The 14,388-nt window shown below is 38.3% G+C and overlaps 1 long non-coding RNA gene across 2 annotated transcripts; it reads right to left on the bottom strand.

Annotated features, from left to right (window-relative positions):
- Window positions 1–10,125: 10,125 nt before the first annotated feature.
- Window positions 10,126–13,188, bottom strand: LOC149091581 (uncharacterized). 2 transcript variants are annotated; one of them, XR_016196861.1, is made up of 3 exons: window positions 12,797–13,188; window positions 10,695–11,259; window positions 10,126–10,215 (listed from the first exon to the last, which is right to left on the bottom strand). It is a non-coding gene; the product is annotated as an uncharacterized LOC149091581 (long non-coding RNA). The 2 variants fall into 2 exon arrangements; XR_016196860.1 differs by lacking the exon at window positions 10,126–10,215 and having other exon boundaries at window positions 10,578–11,259.
- Window positions 13,189–14,388: the final 1,200 nt, after the last annotated feature.

Genomic DNA, 14,388 nt, shown 5'->3' with positions numbered 1-14,388 from the left:
ATTTAATATGTTACGGAACTCAGTATAAAGTTGTTGGTTAGTAGGATTATTCTGTCCTGCTGAAGTGGATTGATAGTTATTTTGCTTGTTTGTTTGAGTTTGGTTTTGTTTAGAATAATTTTGGGAATCAGTTGACTTGGGTTTGTCTGCGAAACTATTTTCATATAAGCCTTCTCTTTGGGCTACTTGTTTTAGACACTGTTGAAATATCAAACTTCGCTAAGGTCATATAGAGCCTATCTGGTAACTTTCTAGTAATAACTTCTTTTACAGTATTATTCATTGCATTTATATAGAGTGTAGCATTGGCGGGATCGCCTTCTAATGTCAATTTGCTTACAATTATGAATGTCTTATGTTCTAATTCTTCAATAAACTTACGAAGGCTTCCGTTGAAATTGGTGTTGTACAAACGTCGTAGAAGTTCCTCGCAAGGTGTGTGAGTTTTGAATTCACTAATCAAGGAGGATCGAAGACTAGTCCAACCTGCGGCTTGTGTGAGTTGGGACACTCGTTGTGCTGCTCCAGTTAGTAGCATCTCGATTACTCCATACATTAAGCTATGCTGGCGGACGTCCTTTGTAGGATATAGTTGCATTATGTAGTCGATACGTCTGATGAAATTACTTAATCCATTGAATCCGTCGAATGTAGGCACCTGCCTTAGAAGAGTTAGGGCCTGATTGAGGTGGGTCTCCGACAATTCCAGAGTCATGGTGGAGCCGTTTAGTAGGTTCTTAAGATTGAGAGTTTTTAAAATAGTTAGCTCACTATTAGGTTACACACAGTTGGCACGAAATTGTGAGTGGGTTTCTGTTCTTTTGATTATTTCTTTTAATTGGATCAATCGTTTGAACAGTTTTTGGTTTAATTCACTTTTAACTTGCACACAGTTGCCATTTAATTGTGATTGAATAGTTAGTTCACTCGATTATATCACTTAGTTGGATTAATCATTTATAGTTGAACGGGTGAATTTTTTTATACTCACGAAGTGAATTAGTATATTGGTTTTGTGCAATGTCCGTCTTGCTGTCCGTCCGTCTGTCCGTCTGTCCGTCCGTCCGTCTGTCCGTCTATCCGTATGAACGCAGTTCATTTCGCCGCTATTGAAGCTAGAGACTTGAAATTCGGAACACATACTCGTGTATAACTCCGATTTATAAAGTGTTAAAATTTTCTCGATCCGCACACTAGGGGCGTGGCAAATCGGAAAATGCATTTTCCGATATACCAGAAATCATGTTAGTTGAAGAGCTAGAAAGTTGAAATTTGGTATGTAGATCCGCGTTGACCCCTCAAGTCCAAAAAGCTATGGTGGATATATCTACGCCCGTTGGGGGCGTGGCAAATCAGATAAAACTGTATCTCCTAAAGTTCTAAAGCTAGAACGTTGAAATTTCGCACGTGAGCTAATGCTATAATTCTATAATGACTGGTGAAAAAATTGTATGTCTACGCCTAATAGGGGCGTGGCAAATCGGACCTGAAGATATAGTAATTTTTCAAATTTGGCTATATTTTAGGCACTATTGATGCTAGAGACTTGTAATTTGGTATATATACGCGAGTTGACCACCCAAGTCCAACAAGCTATGGTGGATATATGTCCGCCCAAAGGGGGCGTGGCAAACCGCAAAACTTTATATCTACTACAGTTTAAGAGCTAGAAGCTTCAAATTTGGATAGTTGAGTTACTGGTAACGTCCTCTATCGATGTCCCAAAAATAAATGTCACGCCTTTTTGGGGGCGTGGCATATCGAAAAATACCCTGTAATTTTCACATTTTTTGAGCGTAACCATTCAAATTTCGCATTTACGTTACCGTTAGCTCTTTCTAAGAACTGGCCAAAAATGAGGTGTCTATGGCCTCTAGGGGCATGGCAATCGGCATTTGTAGTATCAAATTGCGACCTTTATATGCTTGAGCTATCTATGTATGTACATGTATATACAAATAGGCTTAATAGGCATTGATAACACGGAAGGAAACATTTTTATAAAATTTAAAAATAAAATTTAAATAATTAAAAAATATAAAAGAAGCTAAAATAACAAAATTTGCAATTTACAAAAAAGAGTTTTCCGCGGGATTTGAACTCGCACCCAAGTCATGTTTGTCAAAATAACAAAAACAAATTTAGCCGGCGCCTTTACCGACAGCGCTACCGCCTACCGTCAACAATAGTAATTAAAATGAAATCCAAAAATATGATTCTTGTTATGAGAGTAGCGGATGGTAAATTCAAGAACAAAGCAAAAACAAATCAGTCTCATTTCAACGCTAGAGTATGCATTTATGTGTACATACATACACACATACAAATGAGCGCGTGCATAAGAAAGGCTGGAATGCTTGATGCTACATATGCGTGCAGACTTATGTATGTACATACATATACATGCATATATGCGTACATACATATATGAGGGCTTTTTAAGAAGAATAAAATATCTATTTTATAAAAAACGAAATATGTATGAAAAAAAAAAACTTAACCTTGATGGGGACTTGAACCTTCGCCGCTGTAACATAACTTCCGACGCCTTTAGCGCCCACGCTATCGCTTTTCTTTACAAACTGGTAGCTAAAATACAATAAGCTAATAACAGAGGTTCATTTGACAAAACTACAATAACAGCAAGAAAATCCATAAATCAATCGCAATTCTTAGAATGCTAAAAAGCGCGCTTTTGTAATGTAAGCAAACGCTAAAGAATCTGCAATAGGTGTGACCGAAAGCTATCAACGAAAATTACCATACATTTGTACTCAAAAAGTGCACGATCAATATAATAATTATCGATTACTCGATAAAAATTACCAAAAGCTACAAGATAATCAAAAAGCATAATTGTTTTGTACTAATTTTTTTTAAAGCCAAATTAAATTAAATTTACAAAGGGACTGTGAATGAGTATTTCGCAGTCGGTAGCGCCCGACTGCAACGTTCTTACTTGTTTGGTTAACACTTATGACTTTTTTGGGATCGAGAGATATGTAAGTGCCAGACACAAATGTTATGTAGTGGTTGATTTCCACTACGCAGAACTTCTAAATAGTCCAGCGGGTCTATATTTTAACTAGAAGTCTGGTTGCACACGCGAGAGGTCACGTAGTACTTTAGCGGATTAGTAATGATGGTCTTAATTATTCACCAAACCAATCCTACCGGCTGCGCCAATAATAAGACCGACGTTATAGTTTAAATAAAAAAATATATTTATTTCTTAAATAAAACTTATAACGGAGTACAATTATTGTTACGCGATGTAAGAATAGTCTTAGAGCTGAATTGAAACTGAACTACTGATTGAAAATTTGTTTGTCTTATATACATAGCTAAAAATGTGTATCGATGGTGGCGTGATTTTGGTGAAGTGAGTGGTCTGATCGCTGCCAAATATGCTGAATATGCAGTTTCCACGAGAAAGGGCTCGATGCGTTGGAGTGCGACTTGTTTATATGAGTGGATGATCGGATGATTGTTTCTAAGCGGACGCTTGGACGATTTGTTTATGAGTAGTTGCTAGGGCAATCGTGGCTTTGGTGTTGTGTTTAAGTGTGGGTGAGTGCTGATGATATATATATATATATATATATATATATATATATATATATATATAAGTGCCTAGTCTGATTATGTAGTGGTTGTTTTACACTACGCAGAACTTCTAAATAGTCCAGCGGGTCTATATTTTAACTAGAACTCTGGTTGCCCACGCGAGAGGTCACGTAGTACTTTAGCGGATTAGAGTGATGATCTTAATTTTCACCAAACCAACCCTACCGGCTGCGCCAATAATAAGACCGACGTTATAGTTTAAATAAAACAAGTAAGAAGACTCTAATCGAGACTGCTCGACTAGGAGATACCCTGAACCCTCCAAGCTGATATTCTTATCATTCTGCACTTCTTTTATGCACGCATACATACATACACATGCATCCACCCTCACGCGCCTGTGCTCTGCTAACTGCGCAGTAAGCAGCGACTGCGCTTGGGCTGCGCTGCAGTGTGGGCAATAGTATGAGAATTTATTTGATGAATAACTTTTTTTGTAGACATGCAATCTTAATGAAATTTTCAGAGCGTAATCATATGGTCAAAATGTGTGTACATTCTAAAGCACAAGTCTCTAGTACTTGAAATACGTTTTTTACGAATTGGGGGCGAAGGGGGCGTGGTATCCAAAAACTGTTGATTACAAAATGTTTGTATTCATCATATATATATACACAGTAAATCTGAAGTCTCTATGTCTATTAGTACTCCCATGAGGCTCAAAAAACAAAATCAATTTTTCGATTATTCTCGATAAAAAAGTTATCGGATGAGTTATCGAAAAAATAAAGCAAACTCGTACTGCGTATGGTATACACGAGTATGCACAAAAAATTTCAGCTCTCTAGCTCTTATATCTTCTGAGATCTCGGCGTTCATACGGACGGACGGACGGACGGACGGACGGACGGACGGACGGACGGACGGACGGACGGACGGACGGACGGACGGACGGACAGACGGACAGGGCTATATCGACTCAGCTCGTCGTGCTGATCAAGAATATATATACTTTATGGGGTCTGCGATGATTCCTTCTGCCTGTTACATACTTTTACACAAAAACATTATACCCTGATTTCCCATTTTCAATGGGTTCAGGGTATAAAAATATTTGTTCTTAAAAAAAACTTATAACGGAGTACAATTATTGTTACGAGATGTAAAGGTTGGTCTTAGATCTGAAACTGAACTGATCTGAAATTTGAAGGCTACAATCGTATATCCTTATTATGTTATTACCTTGAATATTAATATTATTTGTATTACAATTTTGAGAGATTTTTGCTTTCGGGTAGTTCCAAGTTACAATAATGTTTGGTTCTAAATAGTTAATTTGGACCCCACAAAGTATATATGTAGATTCTTGTGTGTGCGCGTGTTTCTTTGTATGTGTATGTTTGCATGCGTGTTTGTGTGAGTGTATTTGTTTTATGAGTGCGTGTGTGTGTGTGCTAATTATTATTGAAATATCAGTTGCTTGTAGTGTTCAGGGGATCTCGTAGTCGAGCAGTCTCGACTAGAGCTTTCTTACTTTCTTTTTGTGTTTTCTACATATGCTTTATTATTTAATGTGTAGTATTTTCAATTAATGTGTTATTTTGACCATCTGCTGATGTTGTAAGAGTTTAGGATTAAAAATGCCTAGTCTGGTTAGTTGCATGCCTCATTCAATATCTAAATATCAATATCTAAATTGTTAATTTTTTGCTCTAATTCTTCTTTGTCGTTTTGGTCTAAAGTGCCAAGAAATATTTATTTACTGTTCCTACTGCATTTATTAAACCTCGTTTATATCTTTTAAAAATTTGTATACCATTCATTTGGCGATTTTATTTTTATATTAGGTGCTTTATGTGGGTAATGTCTTTGAACGGTTCTGTTTGTTTAAGTAAGTTGTTATATGTATTTTGTAGTTTTGTTAAGTTTACTGTTAATTAATGGTATTCGTAGTCCGATGGTAAGTCCATTGTTCCTGTTTTGAAATTAGGTAACCGTTTGGTGCTTTCATTGGCTTGATTTCGATACTTTGATTAAGAGTAGGGGATGCCATTGATAAAAGTGAGAGTAGTAACACGGTGATTTCTGAAATTAGGTGTCGTATTTACTTTTGTTAGTCTTCTTTTTATACCCTGAACCCATTGATAATGGGAAATCAGGGTATAATGGGTTTGTTAAAATGTGTAACAGGCAGAAGGAGGCGTGGCAGACCCCACAAAGTATATATATTCTTGATCAGGGCGACGAGCTGAGTCGATTTGGCCCTGTCCGTCTGTCTGTCTGTCTGTCCGTCCGTCTGTCCGTATGTACGAACGCGTCGATCTAAGAAGATATAAGAGCTAGAGACTTCAAATTTTTTTTTTTAATGTCCGTATATATCGCAATATTTTATTATCGATAAAAAACCTTATCGAAAATCAGTTATAAATTTATATATCTTCTATATATATAAAAGAGAGTTGTCAAAAGTTTTCCAGCACTTATAACTCGAGATCTGCTAGACCAATTTTCATGGTTTTTGATTTGTTGGATTTGTCTCCGCTACGAGTAGGATAGTAGACCTTAAAAATACTGAAAAAATTTCACGAATACTTGAAAAACGCGGTTTTTTCCCTAATGATTCAAATTTCTATTCAAATTTCTACTCAGTAGGCTTGATAACAGTGACAGTTTTCTGTCCTGCTCTCATATTAAACAATAGTATAGAAGTAAATAAACAAATGTACTCAGTCAGTCTACGGCTCAGCCTCAGGCGAACCTGACTATTCATAAAAAAAAACACATTTGATAACAAGTAAGAAAACTCTAGTCGAGAGCGGTCGACTAGATACTACCCTAAACCAAACTAATAGAAAAGCACATTTAGTATGGTTCAAATTTCAATTTCGATGTATTTAAAAATATAAATGAAATAGAAAACTCATTAAATTAAATATATATAAATTTTGAAACAATTAAACAAAAAAGAATTTCATCATGCTCTGGGTTTGAGCCCGAGACCTCGTGATCAAGCGCCGCGCTTTCTACTGAAATAGATTCACTGCTGCAGCGCCATCTACCAAATCTAAGTCAAACTTACTGCTGATGTGACTTTAAGAATGTGCAAGAACAACCAAACTAATAAAAACGTACATATAGTATGGTTAAAATTTCAATTTCGATTTTTGAAAAAATATAAGAGAAATTTAATCAAATATATAAAAAATTTGAAGCAATTAAAAGAAAACTACAACACGCCCAGTAGGATTTGAACCAGAGACCTCGCGATCGAGCGCCGCGCCCTCTACCATGACGCCACTCCTCTGTTCTTATTTGCAATGTCAAAACTGAAATAGATTCACTGATGCAACGCCATCTAGCAGAACTAAACGAAACTAACTGCTGATGTAATTCTAGGAATGTGCTAGAAGATGTTTGAATGTATATGTGCACACGTATAGGAAAACTGCTGTTGCTGCAGCACGTGCGTTTGTTAATTGGCCAAACATTTTGTTATTTTTTTGGCATTTAAAAAAAAAACATGTCAAATCATTCACAATTAGCTATACTAGCATCTGACCTTCACTGGGGATTCTGGTGAATTTGGAGCCGGTATCCAAAATATAACAAAAACCGAAATTGTATAAAATGCATTGGAATATATTTTTAAAATTTGGAGACTATAGCTCTAAAAATGTAGGAGATATAAATTTATAACCTATTGCGCTTGGGTTGCGCTGCAGTGTTGGCAATATTATGAGAACTTATTTGTTGAATAATTTAATTTCTAGACGTACGATCGTAATGAAACTTTCAGAACGTAATCATGATGTTTAAATGTATGTGTATACCGAAGCACAAGTCTCTAGTTTTTGATATACGACTTTTACAAAGATGTGGGTGAGGGGGTGGATTTAGGGGTGGGGGGTAAATTTTAACAAAAACCGAAATTGTATAAAATACATCTTAATATACTTAAAAATATAATATTTTAAATTTGGAGATTCTAGCTTGAAAGATCTAGGAGATATAATTTTTTAAGTGATTTTCGATAAGGTTTTTTATCGATAAAAAAGTATCGGAATGAGTTATCGTTTTTTAGTGATAAACTCGATATGGGCGTGATATATACGGACATTTTAAAAAAAAGTTGAGGTCTCTAGCTCTTATATCTTCTGAAATCGACGCGTCAAACATACGGACAGACGGACGGATTTCCCATTTTAAATGGGTTCAGGGTATAAAAATAATACGCGTGCTAAATATCTCGAAAGTTTAGGTATTTATTTGTCTCAAACAAAAATTTGTTTAAATACTTTATATTTATATTTCTCGATTGATGTTATGTGGTTTTGTGCGAGGGCATATTCAGTATTACTATTAATAAAAATGCCGCGTCCTAGAAGATCTAATCTTCCCTGGCGGACCCATGATGCAATTAGGCAACGGAATAACGCGAGTTAATTTTCTGACGAAGAACGAGAAATCGCCTGAGAAAGGCGCCGCGTTAGTATCCAGCAGAGAAGGGCCTTAATTCGTGCAACCCGTGAAACGGCAATAAGAAATGGTTCAAGGATTTTATTATCTGGCGATTTCCGACAAACACTACCAGTAATTCCAAGATCTACTGCTGCCGACGAAATAAACGCTTGCCTCAAAGCATCAAATGTAATGAAATGTAACCAAACTTCAACTGTCTGTAGATATGAGAGTTGAATTGTTGAACGATCTATCTGCTGATGATTTCTCGAAGCAATTGCTGAATATCGGTAATGGCCGTATTCCTGTTGACGAATCGAGTGGCTTGATTTCATTTCCTCCAAATTTTTGCAATTTTGTCTCATTAAAAGATGAGCTTATCAACAAAGTATTTCCGAATATCATTGCTCTCCACAAAAATACTAAATGGTTAAGTGACCGAGCATTTTTGGCGGCTAAAAATAAAGATAAAGATTTTATAATTCAAAATAAAATCGTAAAACTGTATCTCATAAAGTTGTAAAGCTAGAGCGTTGAAATTTCGCACGTGAGCTAATGCTATAATTCTATAATGACTGATTAAAAAATTATATGTCTACGCCTACTGGGGGCGTGGCAAATCGGACCTGAAGATAAAGTGATTTTTCAAATTTGGCTATATTTTAGGCACTATTGAAGCCAGAGACTTGAAATTTGGTATATATACGCGAGTTGACCTCCCAAGTCCAACAAGCTATAGTGGATATATGTGCGCCCAAAGGGGGCGTGGCAAACCGCAAAACTTTATATCTCCTACAGTTTAAGAGCTAGATAGTTGAGTTACTGGTAACCTCCTCTATCGATGCCCCAAAAATAATTGTCACGCCTCTTTGGGGGCGTGGCATATCGAAAAATACCCTGTAATTTTCACATTTTTTGAGCGTAAGCATTCAAATTTTGCATTTACGTTACCGTTAGCTCTTTCTAAGAACTGACCGAAAATGAGGTGTCTACGGCCACTAGGGGCGTGGCAATCGGCATTTGTAGTATCAAATCGCGACATTTATATGCTTGAGCTATCTATGTATGTACATGTATGTATATACATATAGGCTTAATAGGCATTGATAACACGGAAGGAAACATTTTTATAAAATTTAAAAATAAAATTTAAATATTTAAAAAATATAAAAGAAGCTAAAATAACAAAATATGCAATTTACAAAAAAGAGTTTTCCGCGGGATTTGAACTCGCACCCAAGTCATGTTTGTCAAAAGAACAAAAACAAATTGAACCGGCGCCTTTGCTGGCAGCGCCACCACCTACTGTCGACGATTGCAATTAAAATGAAATCCAAAAATAAGATTCTTGTTATGAGAGTAGCGGATGGTAAATTCAAGAACAAAGCAAAAACAAATCAGTCTCATTTCAACGCTAGAGTATGCATTTATGTGTACATACATACACACATACAAATGAGCGTGTGCATAAGAAACGCTGGAATGCTACATATGCGTGCAGACTTATGTACATACATATACATGCATAAATGCGTACATACATATATAAGGGCTATTTAAGAAGAAACAATTTTAAACTTATAAAATTGTTCAATTAGAAAAAAGAATAAAATATCTATTTTATAAGAAACGAAATATGTATGAAAAAAAACACAACATAACTTGCTTTGCTTTACAGACTGGTAGCTAAAATACAATAAGCTAATAACAGAGCGTCATCTGACAAAACTACAACAACAGCTAGAAAATCCAGAAATCATCGCAATTCTTAGAATGCTAAAAAGCGCGCTTTTGTAATGTAAGCAAACGCTAAAGAATCTGCAACAGGTGTGACCGAAAGCTATCAACGAAAATTACCATACATTTGTACTCAAAAAGTGCCCGATCAATCTAATAATTATCGATTACTCGATAAAAATTACCAAAAGCTACAATATAATCAAAAAGCATAATTGTTTTGTACTAATTTTTTTTTAAAGCCAAATTAAATTAAATTTACAAAGGGACTGTGAATGAGTATTCCGCAGTCGGTAGCGCCCGACTGCAACGTTCTTACTTGTTTTTTTTATATATTCGTTTATTTACAAGTTTATTATACTACCAGTTGCAAGAGTGTTAGCTCGGATAACGCGCGATGCTTGCGGGACGGCCGTAAAGCATTGCTTCGCAAGCACTATGCGCTACCTTAGCCTGGTACAGCTCGTCTTCTTATTCGCTCGACCCTACGCAGCTCCATCGTCACTGTGGCCACGAAGGTGCTTGTTAGTTCCCAAGCTTCCTCCGATTCCAACATGGCGTTGACTATGTTGTCCGTCTCTTCTAGACGACGCCTCTCCTCCACATACGAAAAGGATGTGGTTGGCGTCTTCCACATGCCCTCGCCCGCACCAGGGGCTCTCGTCAGTTTCCTTGTGATCAAAACGCTTCAAATAGCTCCGAATGCATCCATGGCCCGAGAGGATCTGCGTAAGATAGAAGTTAACCTCGCCGTGTTTGCGGTTAACCCATGGTTCGAGCTCCGGGATGAGCTTGTGCGTCCACCGCCCTTTGGCTGAGCTATTCCACTTCCTTTGCCATCGTGCAATGCTGTTCGCCCTGGTAGCGTTGTGTCGCACATGCGCGTGCGAATTCCGCTCCACGGCTTCGGCGACCAGGTACTCCAGTGGCACCATAGTCCTGAAAGCGCAGCTGACTCTGATTGCGCTCAGTCTGTAAATCGCGCAAATGTCCCGGCTGTAGCTCGGCGTTACTATCGCTCTTGACCATATTGGCGCAGCATAGAGGATGACAGACCTAATGACGCTCATTAGAAGAAGACGTCGTTGCTGTTTAGGTCCCCGCGTGTTAAGCATAATTCTTGATAGAGCTCTACAAGAATCAGCTGCCTTTTTATGCACATAGTTAATCTTGTGTCTAACATGACGCCAAGATACTTAATCGCCCTCTTTGACACGATGCTGACGCTGCCTATCCTTATATTGGCAGTCTCCACTTTCTTGCGACTGCTTACTAGGACGACTTCCGTCTTGTGCGCCGCAAGCTCGAGCCCAGCTCCTGTCAACCAGCTTCGTATGCGATTGATACTTTCGCTGCACATATCCTCTGTATCTTTAAGCTCCTTGCCTATGACTACGACAGCCACATCATCAGCAAAGCCAATGGTGTGCGCACCTGCTGGTACTTCTAAGCGCAGTACGCCGTCGTACATGATATTCCATAGGAGAGGCCCCAGCACTGAGCCTTGGGGTACTCCAGCTGACACTGTATGAGTTTGGGGACCCTCACTCGTATTGTATACCAGTGTTCTTCCTCTGAAGTAGCTCTTTATTATCTCTTTTAGATATTTAGGGAAATTATATTGTGACAGCGCATTCAGTATCATATCCCAACTAGCTGTGTTGAAGGCGTTCTTAACATCCAGGGTCGCGATGATGCAGTATTGCTTCGTCTCGTGCCTCCATCTGGTGCCTTGGATGGCGGAAGTTGCCAGCCCAACAACTTTTTCTAGAGCATCTGTTGTTGACCGGGCCTTCCGGAATCCAAATTGATTTAGTGATAGGCCTCCGGCGCTAGCAATAGCAGTCTCCAGTCTAGAGCAGATCAATTTTTCAAACACCTTTCCTATGGTGTCTAAGAGGCAGATCGGTCTGTATGAAGATGGCTCGTCTGGTGGTTTGCCAGCCTTGGGTAGCAAAACCAGGTTCTGGGTCTTCCATTTTGTAGGGAACGTCTCTTGTAGTAAGCATTCGTTGAATAATTCGGCGAACGTACTAGGGTGCAAGGCGAGGGCTAGCTTTAGCACACGATTTGGAATCCCGTCCAGCCCAGGAGCTGTGTTGGTTCTAAGACCTCTTAGAGCTACTAAGATTTCTTCGTCTGTAACTAAAACAATTTGAGTGCTCGTTGAGTCCTGATTTGCAGACTCGGACTCCGGGGCATGAATGGAGCTTAATCTTTCTGGAAAGAGCGTTTCCACAATCGATTTAAGCTCCAGACGATCCGTCGGCTGCACCTGTTTACCTGCGTATAGTCTTTTAACTACTGTCTTATATGCCCATATAATCATATTCGGCTGAGTCTCACAACTCTGGAAAGCATTCTATTTTGTTTGCCCGAATGGCCTTCTTCAACTGTCTTCTAGCTGCCTGGTAAGCTAATTGGTTTTCGAAAAACGTAGACCTACCCCGAGCTTATAGTTTCTTCTCGCCTGGATGCATTTGCGTCGAATGTCACCTATTTGTGCATTCTACCAATAAGTAGGCAGGCACTCTGTATTTGGGCCACCATTTGGAATGCTCTGGCCTCTGGCCTCTGACCTCTGAAAAAGCCGCGGGATCAAAAGCCGATACGATTCCCTCCACAAGGTTGACGCCCTGGCAGGTGGCTCACCTATTGTGAACAGAAGGGCCGTATGATCGCTGCCCGTATAGCTATCGCAGTGGCTCCATGTTGCTTCCCGAACGAGGGATGAAGTGACAAAAGTAATGTCAATTACAGATCCGTATCCAGCCCGACTGAAGGTGAACTCATGGCCAGTGTTGAGCAGTGCAACATCTAGTGTCGCGAAAATCTCCGGTAGGATACGGCCTCTGACATTTGTTGTGTGGCTACCCCATTCTAACGCCCATGAGTTAAAATCTCCTGCTATAATGGCCTTCCGACCCCTAGCATCTTCGGCAAGCTCGTCAAGCGCCGTTGTGAAATCACTGAGCTGCATGCTGGGGGCCAGGTAGCAGCTGTAGAGCCATAAGCTACCGTATTGGCCACGTACGAACCCATTAAATGACTTAACATTCGAAAGAACATTCGTTGTGTTGCCACATACTCACAACACCGCTTTGCCATTAGCATCTGTTGCCCATGTCCTAGGGCAGCTGGTTCTACAGTGGTGAGGCTCACTGAGAAATGCTACGTCTATACATTTTTCCCTAATTTATTTATTTATTTATTTATTTATTTATTTATTTATTTATTTCTTAAAGCTATTGACAAAAACGAGAGTCAAATTAAATTTAAAAAAGAAAAAGCCTAAACAAAGTACAGGATATAATATCAATAGTAACACCGACCCGATGGGGGTATTTTATTTGCCAGTCCGGCCAGCTATGCCCACGTCTCACAGCCAAATATGGTCAGTGAAACTAATGATGCTATAAAAAGAAGTGTTAGTAGGAAAACTTAGAAAAGAATATTTAATGTAAAATAATAAATATTTCTTAAAAATAAAAAATAAAAACAAATATATTAAAAAAAAAAAAGAAAAAAAAAATGTGATAAATAAGAATTAGTACAGAAAAAGAAAAAGTAAGGTTTTAAAAGAAATTGCAAGAAAAGTTAATAATAAAAACAATAAATAAATAGATAAGAAATAGTAAAAAGAAAAGAGTAAAGGAAAAGCACAGAATAGAATGTAGGATAGAATTGAGAAATCACTACACAACATTGACAACGAAAATGTATACCAATGCTTATGCCTGGGCATTGTGAGTGATTTCCCTAAGATGAGCTAATGGCAAACTTTTTAATTTAGGAAGGGAGAGCTCTAAGGAAAAAACGTGATAATATTTATTAAAAGTAACACTAAGAACATGAAACGCACTGTGCAAAGAATAATCCCTAGTGCACACCGGTAAATGAAGCGGACGATAGTGTCTAGTTGTTCGGGACGGAACCGAAAAGTTTAGACGACCCAACAAAGAGGACGAATCAATATCACCACTAATCAATTTATGCAGAAAAACAATTCCTAAAATTGTTCTGCGATTGGTTCGCGATGGAAGATCATTAAGCTGGAGCCTACTATGATAAGACGGTAATCGTAAATTACTGTCCCATCGAAGATCCCTTAAGGCAAAGAGAAGAAACTGTTTTTGGACCGATTCAATGCGATCCTGATGCAGTTTATGCTGCGGAGACCAAACAACAGAGCAATACTCTAAGATGGGACGCACAAGCGACGTAAATAAGCGCTTGGTGATAAAAGGATCTTTAAATTCCTTGGACCAACGTTTAATAAAGCCAAGCACACTTTTGGCTTCATTAATGATGGTAGAAATATGAAGATTAAAATTTAGTTTACAATCGAAAGAAACACCAAGATCTTTGGTTGTGTGGATGCGTCGTAAGGAAATATTGCTAATTTTATAATGAACAATTAGAGGAACGGTACGACTGAAGGTCATTGTCATACACTTTGAGCACACCAAAGTTGAAATGCATTTAGGTCATCTTGAAGGTGATGATGTCCAGTTGCACTGGAGTATGGAAGGCAAAGTTTAACATCGTCAGCATACATAAATATAGTAGAATACGAGATGCAACTAGGAAGGTCATTTATAAAAAGGGAAAAGAGTAATGGACCCA

This window comes from Drosophila navojoa, chromosome 4 (genome assembly GCF_054131105.1).
Source record: "Drosophila navojoa isolate 15081-1374.11 chromosome 4, UAZ_NAV_1.0, whole genome shotgun sequence".
NCBI lineage: Eukaryota > Metazoa > Arthropoda > Insecta > Diptera > Drosophilidae > Drosophila > Drosophila navojoa.
Note: the sequence above shows the minus strand (reverse complement) of the source record. Positions and strands in the feature narration are given on the sequence as shown.